At 43.0% G+C, this 18,403-nt stretch overlaps 1 pseudogene; it reads right to left on the bottom strand.

Annotated features, from left to right (window-relative positions):
* Window positions 1–18,403, bottom strand: part of LOC139470699 (uncharacterized) — a 113,853-nt pseudogene that overhangs the window by 39,874 nt on the left and 55,576 nt on the right.

The following is an 18,403-nucleotide window of genomic DNA, read 5'->3' as shown; positions in this document are numbered from 1 at the left end:
GCAGACATCAGAATATAAAGCAGACATCAGAACATAGAGCCGACAACAGACCATAGAGCCGACATCAGACAAAAGCCGAGATAAGACCAAGGAGTCGACATCAGACAAAAGCCGACATCAGACCACAGAGCAGGCATCAGACCATAGAGCCAACATCAGACCATAGAGCCGACATCAGACCATAGAGCCGACATCAGACCATAGAGCCGACATCAGACCATAGAGCCGACATCAGACCATAGAGCCGACATCAGACCATAGAGCCGACATCAGAACATAGAGCCGACATCAGACTTTAGCCGACATCAGACCACAGAGCCGACATCAGACCACAGCGCCAACATCTTGTCACAGAGCCAACATCAGACTATATGGAGTCGGCATCAGACTCCCCCCGACATCAGACTACAGTGGCAATACGGAAACAGTCCGGATCCTCAACTTCCATCATCCTTCCCGAGATCCCCAAACAGAGGACTTGAAGCCAGGAACACGACCAATGTTTATCCATCAGTCCAACACGAATGTACACATATGGAGCCTCCCGACAATCCCGTGAGAAAATCAATAAGCATTTGACACGAATGAAGTATCCTCTATAATAAACCCCACTGAGACAGGTGTGTCCCCGTCAAGGACAGCTTGCCGTTGTCCGCACACACGTGGTCACAGGTGCTCCGGATTAATTAATCAGGAGGAGAAACTGAAAGTTCAACCAACGTTATCATGCCGACCAGAGGCCGCAGCGGCACTGTATCACCACCGACCTGTCCCTGCACTCAAAGACTCCAGTGTGGCATGACATTGTTGTGGAACTTTACATGTCAACTATATGTCAGCTTTATCGTGTCATGATATCGTGTTCAGCAAACAGGAGCGAGTGAGAGGACGGGTCTCGCAGCTCAAACAATACCCCTCTGGCACGCGTTGCAATGGAGGTGAGGTGAAATTGGGTTTAACGTCGCGTCCAAGATTATTGCACTTATATATATATATAGCGACGTGCATGTACCTGCTTGTACTAGACCATTTGATATTCGTGTGTGCGTGCGTGCGTGCGTGCGTGCGTGCGTGCGTGCGTGCGTGTGTGGCTGCTTGTACTTGTCCGGACTTATGTCGATATATAGTGCTAAAATACTCATGGAAATGAAAAAAAGCATTACGTAGATGTAAATAAGAAATAACAAAACAACTGGAAAAGTACTAGTCTGGATTTGCTAGTTTTATCTCAGTGCTCAATACAAAATGTACTTTACAGGGGGTAATTTGTAGGCACTTTCAACATTAAAAAATAAAACTAAGTCCAAATTGACATGGCAGAAACAGGCTATAGGCATTATGCAAATTAGCCTGGAAAAAAAGTTATCAAAACATCAATAAAAATAACAGCTATGTTTATGTACATAATACATGTAATAATGACATGTAAGTTGTTGTTTGAGAAGGGAATATGTTACTTTTACGTTCTGATATTTTGACTATGATTCACTATCCCACAATGCCACTCTCAAATCACTAACCACTGACAAATCACATGCACGTGGGTTTCAAGCACCTGTTTTCACCTGTCGTCAAGGTGTCATAGGTCATGGACATTCACCTTGATCTACTAACACCTGGTTATGCTCAGTTTCACAATGGTCTGTTTTGTTCATATTTTTACACACTTTTACGTGTAAAAAGACATAAAAACCTTTGATACGCTGTATTTGTGCCAAGGCCCAGTTAGTACTAATTGAGTTGTTTGAATATTTATATATTTTGTATATTAACTGCATTTATTTAAAATCTGAGATCGAAGAAAAAGGGTTTTTTTTCATTTCCGTGAGTACTTTAGCTCACTGAGATACCGTGCCACAGTTTAACATGAATACCCCACTCAGACACAGCATGCTGACTCCGAGCCGACCAGTCCTTGTTTTAGCCCCTTAATGCCCAGCGCCAGACAGGGTAACAACAAGTACCATCTTTTAACGTCTTATGGTATGACGCGGCCGGGAATCGACCCCCAGGGCTTCCGCCTTCCGGCGGACGCTCAGCCACTAGACCACGGAGGCGGTCGTTTCAATGGCACAGTCATTGACTGACCATTTGATAGAAAACTGCAAAACCAGGTGTGTTTTTTTAATTAAAACTTTGAGGCTAATTGGGTTTATTAAACATCATGCAACACTGTATTTTGTGACACGTATAAAAACCCTTGCCCTTTCGTTTGACATCCGATTCTACCAGTCCCGTTTGCCAGCTCTACCACCAGACAACGAAGGCGGTCCTTCGAACGTCCAATGATGCAAGGTAAACAGTGATATTAACGGCACCTTTACATCGCTGTGTTTTATTGATAATCAACGAAACTATCGTCTCATTTAGGGTAACAATCCAAACAGTTAAAATGGGTTCTCTGATCTTTAGAAAATAGGAACATGAGAATTCAGATAAAGTTTGTAAAAAAGCAACATTTTTTTGGCAAACTGTACTTGATGAAATCAATATTGTAGTCAATGCCCTCGGTTGAATCGTGCATGTAGCGCACTGATAAGAGTCCTTGTCTCACGCCTTGTGCTGTAGGCCAATGATGTATTTGTAACATGGAAACCATTAGGCGAACAATCCTCCTGGATTATTCACCACTGACGTACTTTTGACACAAATTGTCAGTGAGATTGGCAGAAAAAAATCTGGAAGCGTTAGGGCATCAAAGGTGTTTTCTGGTATTGTTAGCGTATCAAAGGCATATTCGAGAAGCGTTAGGATATCCAAGGTGTATTCTGGAAGCGTTAGGATACCCAAGGTGTATTCTGGAAGCGTGAGGTTATCAACGGTATATTCTGCATGCGTTAGGGCATCAAAGGTGTATCCTGGAGGTGCTAGGGCAACAAAGGTGTATTCTGGAAGTGTTTTTAGCAAGAACGGTGTATTAATATTCTGGAATCAAAGGTGTATCCTGGAGGTGCTAGGGCAACAAAGGTGTATTCTAGAAGTGTTTGGACATCAAGGGTGTACTAATATCCTCGAAGTACTTGGGTTATAAAGGTGTATTCTGGAGGCGTTAGAGCATAAAAGGTGTGTTCTGGGTGTGTTAGGTCATCAAAGGTGTAAAGGATGAGGGTATCAAAGGTGTATTCTGGAAGCGTTAGGGCACCAAAGGTGTATTAATATTCTAGAGGCGCAAGGGTGTCAAAGGTTTATTCCGGCAGCGTTTGGGTATCAAAGGTGTATTCTAGAAGCGATTCTCCTCAAGTTAGCACGTTAAAACTACTTATAGCATTCCCACAACTCAAACTTCAGTGGAAGAGGACAGCCCCCACCCCTCCGACTCACCCTCACCCCAATGTAAGGACTTGACTGACTCCGTCATCAACACACACTCGGGGACCATTCAGCACCAAGTCTTGGAGCCTCACATTCAATGACGTCATGTCACATCGACAGGGGACAGTCTGACTTTTCCGGACTGATCTTCAGAACTCTCGGGACAAATCGACCTTGGCCTCAGTATAATGGCAACACCCCAAAACATTCTTCCACACCAACAATATATTCCAACCTTCAACGCAATCAGTGAGTGAGTGTTTGAGTTTTTCTTCATACGCTGATTCATCAATGTTCAGCTATTGCCAACCCAGAGGTTATAAAACAAATCGATGTTCGAATAAAGGATGCATTTAACTCAATTTCGCAACAAGAACTCCGCTTTCAATCTAATATGCATCATGGAATCCTATGTTGCGTTTAATCACCATTTATGGACATATTCCATGCATGTGCAAAATGGAACATTGGTCCCCAAAGCAATCATAATATGCAATGCCGCTTAAAGTTGAAGGAAACAAGAGTCATCAAAAGATGACAAATCCCCCCGGCCCCCACAAATTCGAAAGAACAAAACATCTGACTTTCACTTTCAGATCTTACTTTCAGTCCAACAGGATGAGAGAAGTTCTACCTTGTCTAAATGCCGATATACAAGAGTAGTATTTGGGCTATCAAAACAATACCACGGAATTGACCGCCTCCGTGGTCTAGTGGTAGAGCGTCCGCCCGGGTTCGATCCCGGCCGCGTCATACCAAAAGACGTTAAAAGATGGTACTTGTTGTTACCCTGTCTGGCGCTCGGCATGAAACAAGGACTGGTCGGCTCGGAGACAGTATACTGTGTCTGAGTGGGGTATTCATGTAAAACTGCGGCATGGTATCTCAGTGAGCTAGCACTATAAATCGGCATCAGTCCGGACTAGTACAAGCAGCCACACACACACACGTACTGGGTACTGGGTTCTTGACGTACAGAGTGAGTGAGTATGTCTTACGCCGCTTTTAGCAATATCCCAGCAATATCACGGCGGGGGACACCAGACATCGGCTTTACACATTGTACCCATGAGGGGAATCGAACCCGGTCTTCGGCGAGACGAGCGAATTTTTTAACCACAAGGCTACCCCATCGCTTTTCTTGGCGTACAGAACGAACGCTTTAACGAACAGGCCACCCCGCCGCCCACTGACGGGGAGTGGGTCAGTGGATGGGGACTTCATTACACCGGAGGCACATATCTCGTTGGAAGCCATTTTGGTCAAGGATTGGATCATGCCTCTGGTATCAATTATCTTGGAATTTGTATGTCAAAACAGTGATGTTAACGGAAATATCCGATTGTTGTAGAGAGATAAGATACGTTTTCCGATATACTTGACGTGGTAGCGCGTTTTTGGTCAATTGACTTGTTATCGACAATACGGAATAAGGAATACGCTTGTCATGTTGGCATGAAATGGGATAGATATATGTTTATAATAATTAGAATGAATAGTGTTTGTTGATGCAACAAACCAATCCGACACGCGTGGTTGTTGTTGCCAATCCAGTGAGCATCGTGAGAATCGGTCTGTAAATAGAGTCGGGACCAGACAATCCAGTGATTGACATCACGACCATCGATCTTCGCAATTGGGATACGATGAAATGCATCAACCAAGTCAGCGAGCCTGACCACCCGATCCTGTTAGTCGCCACTTTTGACAAGCATAGCCTCCAACGGCAAGCATGTGTTGCTGAAGACCTTGTCTACCCCGGATCTTCACGGGTTGACATACGTGGGATGCCGATCCGTTAGATATGCAAATGAAGCCACCAAGCAGGAACTACTTTTAATGTGCCCTACACATCGACGTGATGTATTCTTGCTCAATACGTAATTGCCTAACGTTGGGCGTGTTCCGATTTAGGTGCTCGTGTTTGCATGAACGTTCATGGCTTTATAATTTGGCCTATATAATAAGAGGGTTTTCGGAATCACGACAGATTGGTGAAGGAATATTGTTCTACAAACTCATCAGCAGTACTGCAGCTATATAACGGTGGCTTATAAATATTCGTGTTTTGGCCAGTCTAACGAGTGGTTGACAGCATGAGCATGCCTACGCAGTCAGGAGAAGATTCATTACACCACACAACATACACGTCTACTTACGACTGACACGGGGACATGATACGGTATATAACAAGGCCAACATTATACCCTATACAGGAAAACCTCATTTATCCGGACGGAACCTTTCGGAGGAGGGTGGTTCGTGTTGTCTAGATGGACGTCGAACCATCGTATCGGGCATTTTCATGTCATATTGACGCCCCTCAAACAATCGGTCGGAAAGCGAGGATTTCGGATTACCGAGGTCCGGGCTAACGAGGTCTCGCTTTATACAACTTTAAACATACAATACCCAACAATAGCACTGCCTTACACAAACACTGAAATTGTACATCAGCAAATAAGGGGAGAAAGGTAATGTACTGAGACAAGCGAGGACTGAGGTAGTGAGTGAGTGAGTGAGTTAATATTTAACGTCACATTGGCAGTATTTCAACCATATCGTGACGAGAAGTACATTGATAATACATATATTCAGACTGAATAAAAACCTGTCATCGAAGGACAGTTCAATAACTAGCTTATCACAGATTAGATTTAAAACTAGTTGAGGCACATTTAAAAGGAGAAAGAATGAGTTGACATCACAATATAAAAAGGGCTTGAGATCGTCAGTAACTAAAGGGGGATCACCATACCAGGGACCATGGGGACTTACAGTGCCTTTGCTTCCTGCATGGACCCTGGCAGGATTTATATCATCCCTTCAGTCACTGGCGATAGTATACCAGTTAAGCCTTATGTTAAAATGACGAAAATACTACTTTTTAAAATTCTGTCATGCATAAAAATACTTCGAATGATGTGGGACTTACATGCCCTCTTAGAGTACTGAGGTAAGCCAAGTCAAGTCATATTAATGTCTGGCGTGTATTGGCCATGCAAACAACGTTGCATGAACGGCTACACTTGATGGTATTGATTAACGTTGGCCATATGCGGCATGGGAGTTCTGATGTGCGGGTAAACGTAGACACTTGATAACATCCAGCGTATCTCATCCATTAATCGAAATGTGCATTAATGTGTTCACTGTATTAGAAGGGCGTGGACTGATTTCAGCGCAGGGATCTGGACGACTGTGTATCAATGCTGAGTTTGAGGCTGTCACTATAAAAATACGATACAGTTCTATTTTTTTTTAGGTATATGATTCTAGGGCTCTGTTTTGTGGTTGTTCCAAAGGACTTTGATGAAAACTAACGTCATCCTTAAAGAAAGAGAGCGAGGGAGAGAGAAAGAGGGGGGAGGGAGAGAGAGTGAGAGAGAGAGAGAGAAAGAGAGAGAGAGAGAGAAAGAGAGAGAGAGAGAGATGTGACAGAGAGAGAGAGATGTGACACAGAGAGAGATAGAGAGAGAAGGGGTGAGAGTGTGAGAGAGAGGGGGGAGGGGGTTAGGAGAGAGAGAGACGGTGAGAGAGAGAGAGAGAGAGAGAGAGAGAGAGAGAACATGGTTGGTACATTTTTACTGATTGTGAGTGGCTGTCGATGAGGAAGCGAGAGTCTGAAGAAACGGTCGCGACACAGTCTTAGGAATTAGGAATTGGGTGAAAAGTCGATTTGAGAGAGTGAATGAACAATAACGTAGTCACATCACATCGTATCTGCTTAATGTGGGAGGAAAACCCGAAATAATGCAAGTCGTTCAGAACGTTTTGTACACCCAGCACGGGTATGGTGCTGACAAACCTAAAACCATAATATGGGATTCGAAAACACAATCCTAGGTTCCTGTCACGTCAAAGGGGTGCAACTCTGTACAGCGATTTCAACGCCTCAGAAAACTGGGTCACCCGTGTCCCCTCTGTTTCTCACAACATGAAATGTACAAAGCTTAATGGACATGATGAAAATGAAATGAAAACCCAGGGAGACGACGTTATACTTATTATCCCATATAAAGGCAAACGACGTGACATTTGACAAGGTGGGCGCATCCAGAACTCGTCTTATATATTATATGCATATTGCAGTAGATAGGAATATTTCAACAGGAATAACTAATGTCAGTTTCGTATAATATTCCTATTCACAAAGCTGCCTAACTGAGCATGCCCAATGACGATTGTTGTCGTATTGATATTTTCTATGTACAGCTGTTCGTTTGACAGTAATCGAGATTGTGTAACAGAATATTTGCCTATAAATGGGCAAGGAAATATGCACATATAAAACTCATTGTATTTCAGCTCAATCGTGCAAGTGAATGTGGTTCTACGTGTGATTCATAAGCACTTTATTTACATAGTGAAGTGATCACATTGTTGGTTATACGAGCATTTGTTTGAGGGACACGCCACAAAAATGGTTGACAATATCGTTATATGGCAAGTCCAGCATCTCATGGTCGGATGATAAAAGACACAGACAAAATCGAATTCCCAATGTGTGCTCTCATCGCGACACTGTGCGCATAGGAATAGGCTTCTAACTTTATGTACACGTCCACAATAAATTAAGTATTCGAATTTCGTCCATATTTTCGGAACATTTGTGCGGGAGGTATTATATTTAAATATTTCATTTGTTTAAAAAAGCTGCGCAGATCGGAGGGCATTAATTTTGGTTTGGTTTGGTTTGGTTTTTGTTTTACGCCGCACTCAGCAATATTCCAGATATATGACGGCGATCTGTAAATAATCGAATCTGGACCAGATAATCCAGTGATTGATATTATGAGCATCGATCCACGCAATTGGGATCGATGACATGAATCGACCAAGTCAGCGAGCCTGACCACCCGATCCCGTTGGTCGCCTCTTATGACAAGTATAGTCGCCTTTTACGGCAAGCAAGGGTTGCTGAAGACCTATTCTACCCCGGATCTTCACGGGTTCGGAGGGCATTAACTGTCGATGGAGGTGATTCTTTTGAGTGAGTGAGTGAGTGAGTGAGCATTGTTTTACGACGCCTTTAGCAATAAATCAGCAACTTCATGACACAAGAAATGGGCTTCACGTATTGTTCCCATGAGGGGAATCGAACCCGGGTCTTTTGCGTGTCGAGCGAACGCTTTCACCACTAGGCTACCCGACCTCTCCGGTTCCCTTAAAGCCTGCATGTTCAGCTGAACCTTGCAATGGAGAATTTCATCAAGTGAACAAAGAAAACAGGACATGTGACCCTTTCTTTACAGTCGCTTCGGGCTATAAAAAGTATCTGAAGCAAGGTGTTTGAAGCGTTTGAAGCGACGGGAGGATGTCGGGAAGCCTAGTGGTTAAAGCGTTCGCTCGTCACGCCGAAGACCCGGTTCTGTTCCTGAGATTGGTACAATGTGTGAAGTCCATTTCTGGTGTCCCCCGCCGTGATATTGCTGGAATATTGTTAAATGCGGCGTTAAACCATACTCACTCACTCACTTTAAGCGACGGGAATGAAAATGTAATCATTAATTTATAACCTGGCTATACGCTCTCCCGATCCTACAGGTGTGACCAAATGGCTAGCGACATGTGACTTGCCTGTTTCTAAATAACGATTTTCGTCTATTCATGGAGCAATGGGGTTTCTTCTTAATGCGTCAGTGATTAACTAGTCCATATATATCCACGATAGGGGCTAACGAGGAACGCTTCTTCTCCCTTACTCAGCATAATATATACACTACGCTGTGACGTAAATAATTGACATGGGTATTGTGGTTTTCGCCTGATCGATTCAAGAACATTGAGTTTCATATAGTGAGAGTTCGGTGTTTAGAGCACTTAAAATGTAAGTATTGATTATCTGGAATGCAAAGTAGTAAACAATCAGCACTGTATGTACTTACTGCATGGACGCGAGCGACCTATATCATTCGTATTGTAAAGCATTACGTTATTGACGAGACGTTGTTGACTACACAGTAACACGTATCGTTAACTTTAACACGCTTTTAAAAAGTTTAACCATTCAGACACTAATTTATTCGACTTGAGCCCGGTTATATTGCTAGGTTTGTCAGCACCAGTTTTCCGTTGGTTTCATCGAAGTGGTAAGCGTCTGAGGGTTCCCCTGAGGGCTACCGGATTTAAAGATAGTCATCGAACAACCGTTCCAAGCGCTGTTTAACCCCAAAATCGTGCTGTTTATAGCGAGTGAGTGAGTGAGTTGGGTTTAACGTCGCTTTTAACCGTATTCCAGTTATATCACGGCGTGTCAGCTTAATGTGTAAGGAAATGTGTGCAGGTCTCAGACGTTTACCACTTCGGTGAAACCCACTAGCACGGGTATGGTGCTGACAAACCTAGAAACATAATTGGGGCGAAACGGGATTCGAACCCACAATCATCGGTTTCTTGCAAGGGACGCAACTCTGCACAGCGAATCGCGGAGCCTTAGTGAGTGAGTGAGTATGGTTTTACGCCGCTTTTAGCAATATTCCAGCAATATCACGGCGGGGGACACCAGAAATGAGCTTCACACATTGTACCCATGTCGGGAATCGAGCCCGGGTCTTCGGCGTGACGAGCAAACGCTTTAACCACTAGGCTACCCGACCGCCCCGCGGAGCCTTAGACGACTGGGCCACCCGTGCCCCCAGCTATTTTTAGTTCCACGGGCCTTAGAACACAACAAATCAAAGTCAGATGGATCAATGAAAATCAGTGATGACACCAGGTGTTCAACATTGAATTGACACGCCGAATAACTGGAATACTGTTCAAAGCGGCGTTAAACCCAACTCACACACTATGGGTGTGAAAAAAAATAAAGAGGAAACATTAGTGACAATATATTCGAAATTGAGAATTAGATTTAAACTGAATGATGGCTGATTTTCAATTTCCTTTGACGTATACACATGAAATACAGTTATGTCCAATGGCTGTATATTTCAATATGATACATTTTTATTAAAATCGTGACATATATCCGCATTGAAACTAAACGTTCGGTTATAAAATGACGTTTGGAAATCTAAGAAAGGAAAGAAGAGCTATGTTCAACTCATTTCCAATCTCATTAAAATTAGATCTTAGTTCTCGCTACAGTTAAAAAAAAGATCTGAGGACATCCCATTTGGGGTCACGTCAGAACGGCCTTACATCCGACCAATCAGAGCGTCGCTTACCAAATCATGAAAGTGACAGTCGGAATGTGATTTCTATTCATGCAACCTCGAAAACCTAACACGGGGTATTCTGAACGATAGTTGCGGGCCTAGCGACTGAAACCATACAATCTAGACTATTAGCCATTCTAGAATGTTCTTTTGTTCAGGTTTCAAATTTGTAATCGAGAATTTGCCAAAATATGTTTCGAAGCGTAGCCGCCAATTTGAAATTAGTTGTAAAGCACGAGAAAGCTGCCTTCTGATTGGCTAATGTCGACTTCTTGTCAGTCATTCCATTGGTAGGTCAAAGTTCGTGCAAGGTCGGTCAGATGTGACCCGTAATGGGGTGTCCTCAGATCTTCGTTAAGCAATGGCGAGAACTAAGATCTGATATTAATGAGATTGGGACACACCCAACCCACTAATATTCAATAGTTAAGCCTAACTCGCTCCGCGCGTTATGTAATGCTATTATTACAGTGGATACATTTCATTACACTTTTTTATATTTTTCACAAATTAAACTTAACCAAGGAAATTCTAAAATTCGAAAGTCGCTAGACCAGTACTCGTTTTTATCGCCACAGGTCGGCCATGACTGCTGCCCCTCATTCCGCGAACAGTAAATTACGTATTCACAGATAAATTCGGGGAGTATGTCCCAACCGGCCTTTGTTCTCTTAATAGATGATTTGTTACCAGCTGGCGCAGGTTCGACCATCAACTAAAACTGTAATTAAAATCGACTCTTGTTTGGCAACACTGATACTGTTCTGTTACCACCAGTTTTTGTGTAGTCAACTTTGACAACCTATGGCTGGTAACCTTGCTAGAAATTATAATATCAAAGTAATTGTTAATGTGATACGAGTAGAGCCGTGGGGGTATATAACTTCTTGGGTGTTGGTCATCGGCACCCTTGCTTGAATTAACCCAAGGGACGTCACATCTCTCATCTCTTGTTTCAAGGCAAGCTCCCAACAGCTAATTCCCCATATCGAGACCTGACAGTTATTTGACCTCCAGCAAGGCTGTCTTAGTGAGTGAGTGAGTATGGTTTTACGCCGCTTTTAGCAATATTCCAGCAACATCACGGCGGGGGACACCAGAAATGGGCTTCACTTAGTGTACCCATGTCGGGAATCGAACCCGGGTCTTCGGCGTGACGAGCGAACGCTTTAACCACTAGGCTACCCGACCGCCCCAAGGCTGTCTTACTAAAATTACCATATATCGTCATTTTTAACATTGCGGTTTGTTCACGCTTCGTTTATGATTATCTAGTCCCCACATTAATATGTACATGAATTTATTCAATGTGTATGCAAGCGTATTGTGGTATACCACAGCCTAGCGTATGTCGCGGGAGCGTGTTTTCTTGTTTGATATTATAAAATGCACTGTGCGTGTCGCGTGACTATGTGACGTTGCATCTGTTACCTAAGCACGATGAACAGAGTTTGGACATGGCTTGACAGTGTTAAACACACAGAGATGAAGCCTGCGGAAATTAAAGAATTGGCAAACACATTGCAGTACGGTTTTTTTTCCGAAGCCCTGCATCACTTTCCTCCCACACCAAGCAGACACTACGTGTTGGAAAAGAAATGGTTTTTTTTAAAGCATTGTTAAATTGTGAAGTTTGTTGCCCCGAGCTGTGATATACCTGTACCGTGTGTGCCCCACAGCAACTATCCTCTCCATCATCCTCTCCATCATCCTCTCCATCATCCTCCCCATCATCCTCCCCATCATCCTCCCCATCATCCTCTCAATCATCCTCTCCATCATCCTCCCCATCATTCTCTCCATCATCCTCTCCATCATCCTACTCCATCATCCTCTCAATCATCCTCTCCGTCATCCTCTCCATCATCCTCCCCATCATTCTCTCAATCATCCTCTCAATCATCCTCTCCATCATCCTCTCCATCATCCTCTCAATCATCCTCTCCATCATCCTCTCCATCATCCTCAGAGTCTCCATCATCCTCTCAATCATCCTCCCCATCATTCTCTCAATCATCCTCTCCATCATCCTCTCCATCATCCTCCTCTCCATCATCCTCTCCATCATCCTCTCAATCATCCTCTCCATCATCCTCTCCATCACTCTTGTATACACGTTAGATGTTTGATGCCCCGAGTGAGTGAGTATGGTTTTACGCCGCTTTTAGCAATATTCCAGCAATATCACGGCGGGGGACACTAGAAATGGGCTTCACACATTGTACCCAAGCCGGCAATCGAACCCGGGTCTTGGGCGTGACAAGCGAACGCATGAACCACTAGGCTACCCGATCGCCCCCTTTGATGCCCCGAACATTGAACCAAACTCACTCACTCCCATTAGCTCGTAATTAGATAATCTACCCATTATTATCCGGGGTAGAATAGGTCTTCAGCAACCGACACTTGCCGTAAAAGGTGACTATGCTTGTCGTAAGAGGCGACTAACAGAATCGGGTGGTCAGGCTCGCTGACTTGGTTGATGCATGTCATCGTATCCCAATTGCGTGGAACGAAACTCATGATGTCAATCACTGGATTGTCTCTATTTACAGACCGATGCTCACGATGCTTATTGGATTGTCTGGTCCAGACTCGATGTTTTACAGACCGACGTCATGTGGCTGGTATATTGTTGAGTGCGGCGTTAAACAACAAACAAACAATATTAAAGTTAATCATCTGACCTTTGCTTTTCCCTCAGTGGGAACATACACACACCGCGTCGTTACGAATCATCACCGTGACGCTATCATTGAGGCTTTTCGCGGCAACCCATTGGTCTGTTAAGTAGAGTAACTGCCCTTTCTCAAAAGGAAGCTACTCTAACCCTATTCTATGAGACGACACGTTTGTTTAGAGTCTGCCTGTCCTGTCATACCGTTACGAAGTGCAGTCAGATGTACACACCGCGACAAAACGAAAGAAGGTAAAATCCAACTGTTTTAATTAGGGGAAAAGATTCCAAGCCGCTGGGCTAGTGTCCTCGCTAAATTGTTTCGCAATTTATATTTCCAAAGGTGCCAAAACTTGTAATATACTTTAGCTACGTTTGTAGATTAGACTATTCTTTTGATAATGAGAACAATTATCCCAGTAGTTTCTCCAGATTCCCGATGGTTAATTCTGACTTGATCGCCGAATGACAATTGCTACACCATGTTTGTAAACACGGAAAGTTGTCCCAACTTGACCTTGATATTTGCATCTCTTTCCGCATATGACCCCAATGGATATCGTTTTCAACCGTTGGCTGTAATCCTGCCGAGAAACCTACCCATTATATGATAAAGCTGTATATCAACCACGTTCAGCTGTACGTAAAATATAAATTGTCAATGCAAGAGAAAACCAGCCTAGATTTTCAGCCGAAATAAATTTCACTTGTCGTAAATGGCAAATAGCTGTGGAAATTGTATGAATGGACCACTGAAAATCAGTGATTACATAAGGTATTTGCGAAAAGGCTAAGCTGCGTTCAACTGTACATTAACCACGTTTATTGACAAAGAGTAAGTGTTTCCTTGAACAACGCGGGGAGGGTGGGGTTGGAGGGGGGGGGGGGGGGGGGGGCGATCACGTAACATCATGGAATGCATGCATTATACACATTATCACACTACCATTTCCAACGTCTCCAACACCCTTGTCCACAAACGCAATCTGGATGACGCACCGCGAAACATCCGTTCTTTAACTCTGACAGATATTGACATATTTATCTACAACGTACCAATTAGGTTTAAACAGACTACACAGGGAAGACCCACATGGGGGTTAATTACATTAAGAAATTCATTATTTAGAGTATTACAAACGCGGGAATATGCATGAGTTTGGAAATGACCCGACGGTTACACCAAGATAATGGATGACTCAGCTACTATTGTGATGCCAACAAACCAACGACTTGGGAAATCGATTGCGCACATGACCATCTGATTGCCAGACATATACCAGACTTATCTTCAGAGCAAATGATGTTAAATTTCAACAAGAGGTCATTAAACTGGAGTAGCGTATTAAGGTCTACATGACCTGTTGATTGTTTTTACTTGACGTGAAGCCGATGGCCACTTTCAGGAGTGTTGAATTATAACCATAATGTAGAAACAAGCTTTTAGTCGCTTTCCACACAGATGAGGCACACGTATGATTTAGTATCGCTAATGGCTTTAAGTGAGCGGGTGTTCTACTACCTTTGCTATGGGAAAAAGTCATATCATGAACCGGCCATTAGAGTAATGTCTTAAAGAACAACCGCCAAAGCTCAGCAAGGAACTGTACACTGTTCGAGTTGGTTTAAACGCCGTTTTTAATTAATACGATTTTAATTAATCATAAAAAAACCTGGCTTCCACATGAGATATTGCCTTGGTGAGATCATCTCATAGGAGATATCAGTGTAATGAAATTGCATATTTTGCTTCATAGACCATTTGGCGTCCTAATATAACGACATCACTAGACTTTTACTTTTAACACTGGACCCGAGAAGATCCGGGGTAGAATAGATCTTCACCAACCCATGCTTGCCTTAACAGGATGAACATCCATCTACGCAATTTGGATACGATGACATGTATTAACCAAGTCAGCGAGCCTGACCACCCGATTCCGTTGGTCGCCTCTTACGACAAGAATTGTCTCCTGTTAAAGCAAGCATGGGTTGGTGAAGATCTATTCTACCCCGGATCTTCACGGGTCACTCAGACGAGTTCAACAGTTCCACATGGCCCACCGCACAGCTGTTACTTGTTACGTGTTTCACTCAATATTATGTTTCGGGGAACGCATAACACATACTATTCAGCACATCCAACCTGGCCTCTAGTGAACGATTTGTTTTGAAGTAACAGAAGCTGTATCTATTTCGAGCGAGGAAAAGCAATTATTACAACATGTTAAAAAAATATATTGAATTGTTAAGTTCTACTTAAAAAGGTTAAAGCATAATGATGTATATTTCTGAAGTAAACAAGTCAGGAATGAACGTTAAAGAGGAACGCATATTCCTTAGAGATCCGTTCATTATTTATTCCGGAACATAGAGACCATTTACATGTACATATATTTACAAGATCCAATTAGGAGAGTTGTTTCATATTAAAATGAAGGCAACACGTGCTTCAGTGTCGTGTTCCATGGCAAGCAGCGTTCGGTTGCAGAGCCTGAGGCTACAACAGTATGCCGATGCAGTATCTGTGTATCCGATCACAGCTTGCAGGAAGCAGAATGATGTCACCGCAATCAGGTGCATTGTCTTGTCAAATATACTAAACCCAAAATACTGAACACACATTTTCTTGAAATATCCACCAAAATATTCCTCATCCCGAACTTTTTTTGTTCTGTATATATCCAGTGACTCCTTGATAAATGTCAGCGGTTAGTAGTTGCAGCGGCTGCTTATTCGGCAAACAATCTGGGTTCCATCCCCATTGAAATCGCAGCAATACCGTGTCACCAATTGCTGGTCAAGCGACATAATAAGTCATCCGCTAATCTTCGTTTATTTATTGTCCTCATAACATTTCGAGTGAAAATAGAGTTTTGTAAGACGCAGTAATCCTTAAGTCACTTGGGCGTGGAGAAGCGTAATTGTTAAAGCGTACGCCCATCACGCCGAAGCCCTGGTTCGATTCCCGACATAAATACAAAGTGAGAAGCCTATTTCTGGTGCCCCCCCCCCCCCCCCCCTGAAATATTACTTATTGTGGTGTAAAACAATACTCACTCATCTTTTCAGTCACTGATTAAAGAGAGACATATCTTGTCTGTGAAAGGAGGAACGGAGCACTTCGTCGAGCATGCACTAAGTGCAGTTAACAAACATTCTGCCAAACATAGCCAAATACAGCCAAACACTCTGCCTAACATTGCCAAACACTCTGCCTAACATTGCCAAACACTCTGCCAAACATCGCCAAACACTGTTAACACTCACTGCGGCCATCTGGGATTATGGACAAAGGCACAACACAAAACGAGCAGAGGAAAAGAGATGTTAGGACAGAAAACGTTTGTTAAACCTTTTACAAATTCCGTTTATTTGTCATTGATTTTCTAGCTCTCTGGGCAACTTGGAAACACACAATTTTTTCACGGTCGACTGACCCCCTTCAGAACCTGACCTTTCAAAATCTGTCGAGTTTGTTTTGTTTGTTTTTTGTTTAACGCCGCACAAAAGCCACAGCTGTCTGACTTATCTTTCGGAAATAAATTAATTTTATTTGTTCGTTCGTTCGTGCGTTCATTCATTCGTTCGTTCATTCGTGTATAGACACTGGTAGATTGATATCATTGTGTAAAGGGCCCCTTTTTTAAATACAGTCAAACAAAGCCAAAGAGTGTGCGAGTATGGTTTTACGCCGCATTTAGCAATATTCCAGCAACATCACGGCGGGGGACGCCAGGCATCGGCTTCACACATTGTACCCATGAGGGGAATCGAACCCGGGTCTTCGGCGTGACGAGCGAACTCTTTAACCACAAGGCTACCCGACGGCCCATGGAGCCAGACAAGTTGATGGCCTAGGTTGATGTGGGTTCATGAGAGTAATCCTAGTACCACGACTACCAGTCTGACTCATGTCTTTTCGCGAAACATATGTGCAATTACCTACATGAATTCACATTATGAATCAGAGGACTCACATGATTCACACATGAATCACCGTCATGACAGACATGACAAGCGGTGTACTGAATTGCATTCCAGCTTCTTCGTTTTAATGAGTCTGCATTGGGATTTAGCGGAAGGAGCCGTAGCATACTTTCCTTCCGGTGTCATTTTTACAAAATGCGAATCTATGCTATTTACCGTAATGTAGTTTTATTTAAGTAAGGATAAGAATTTATCTTATCCTTACTTAGTAGTCAAACTTCTAAATGCCTATCAAAGAAGTAGTTTTATTTAATTTCCTACCTTTTTGTGATAAAGGACATCTAAGAAATGTACTAACATGCTGACGAATATTTCTCCTCACAGTGTTTTGTTTGTTTGTTTGTTTGTTTGTTTGTTTGTTTCTTGTTTAACACCGCACTCAGCAATATTCCAGCTACATGATGGCGGTCTGTAAATAATCGAGTCAGGACCAGACAATCAAGTGATTAACTTCATGAGCAACGATCCACGCAAATGGGATATGATGACATGCGTCAACTAAGTCAGCGAGCTTGACCACCGATCCCGTTAGTCGCCTCTTACGACAAACATAGTTGCCTTTTACAGCAAGCATTGATCTTCACGGATCCTCCACCACCGTTTTACAGTAATACTACACCAAGGAGGCAATTAATAGTCCACTGCGTGCCAGGCAATCCAGCCAGTGGTTGATAGCATGAACAACAGTCAGGTAAGACATTGCACTCATCAGATACTCAGACAACAGGCACGGGGTGCTTTGGTCAATACGTGTAAACAGAGAACTGAAATTTAAGGCAAGGCGTTGTGGATGCGTGTCCAGTGGTCTAATACGATGGTCATTGAAATACAATAAGTCACAAAATGAAAACTGGTCAGACTGATAACCATCTTATGTTCCACAGAGAGCTAATAATAATAATAATCATCATCATCATCATAATCAAAATCATGATACTGCAACGGTGATGGTGAAATAGATTTAATTTTAAATTGTTACTGTTTCTATTAATGGAATCTGCGTACAAGGAACTGCGTGTGTGGCAATAATGTGATACATTCCGCTTAATCGGCGTGCATGAACACGGTACTAACGATAAGTAACAACGGTGTACGTTGGTCAGAACGAAATCAGCTTAAACTAAGCTAATCCCATCCACTAAGCAGCGCTGATCAACGTAATTACATCCCGACTATCGAACATCGCAACAACGAAGAGTCCCTCAGACTTCGTTAAGCCAAAGGAAGATTCGATAAGAGGACAAGATTAATAGGAGAATTA

The sequence above is a fragment of the Haliotis cracherodii genome, unplaced genomic scaffold (genome assembly GCF_022045235.1).
Source record: "Haliotis cracherodii isolate W230 unplaced genomic scaffold, xgHalCrac1.p SCAF_21, whole genome shotgun sequence".
Classification (NCBI taxonomy): Eukaryota; Metazoa; Mollusca; class Gastropoda; order Lepetellida; family Haliotidae; genus Haliotis; species Haliotis cracherodii.
This window is presented reverse-complemented; position numbering and strand designations above follow the sequence as displayed.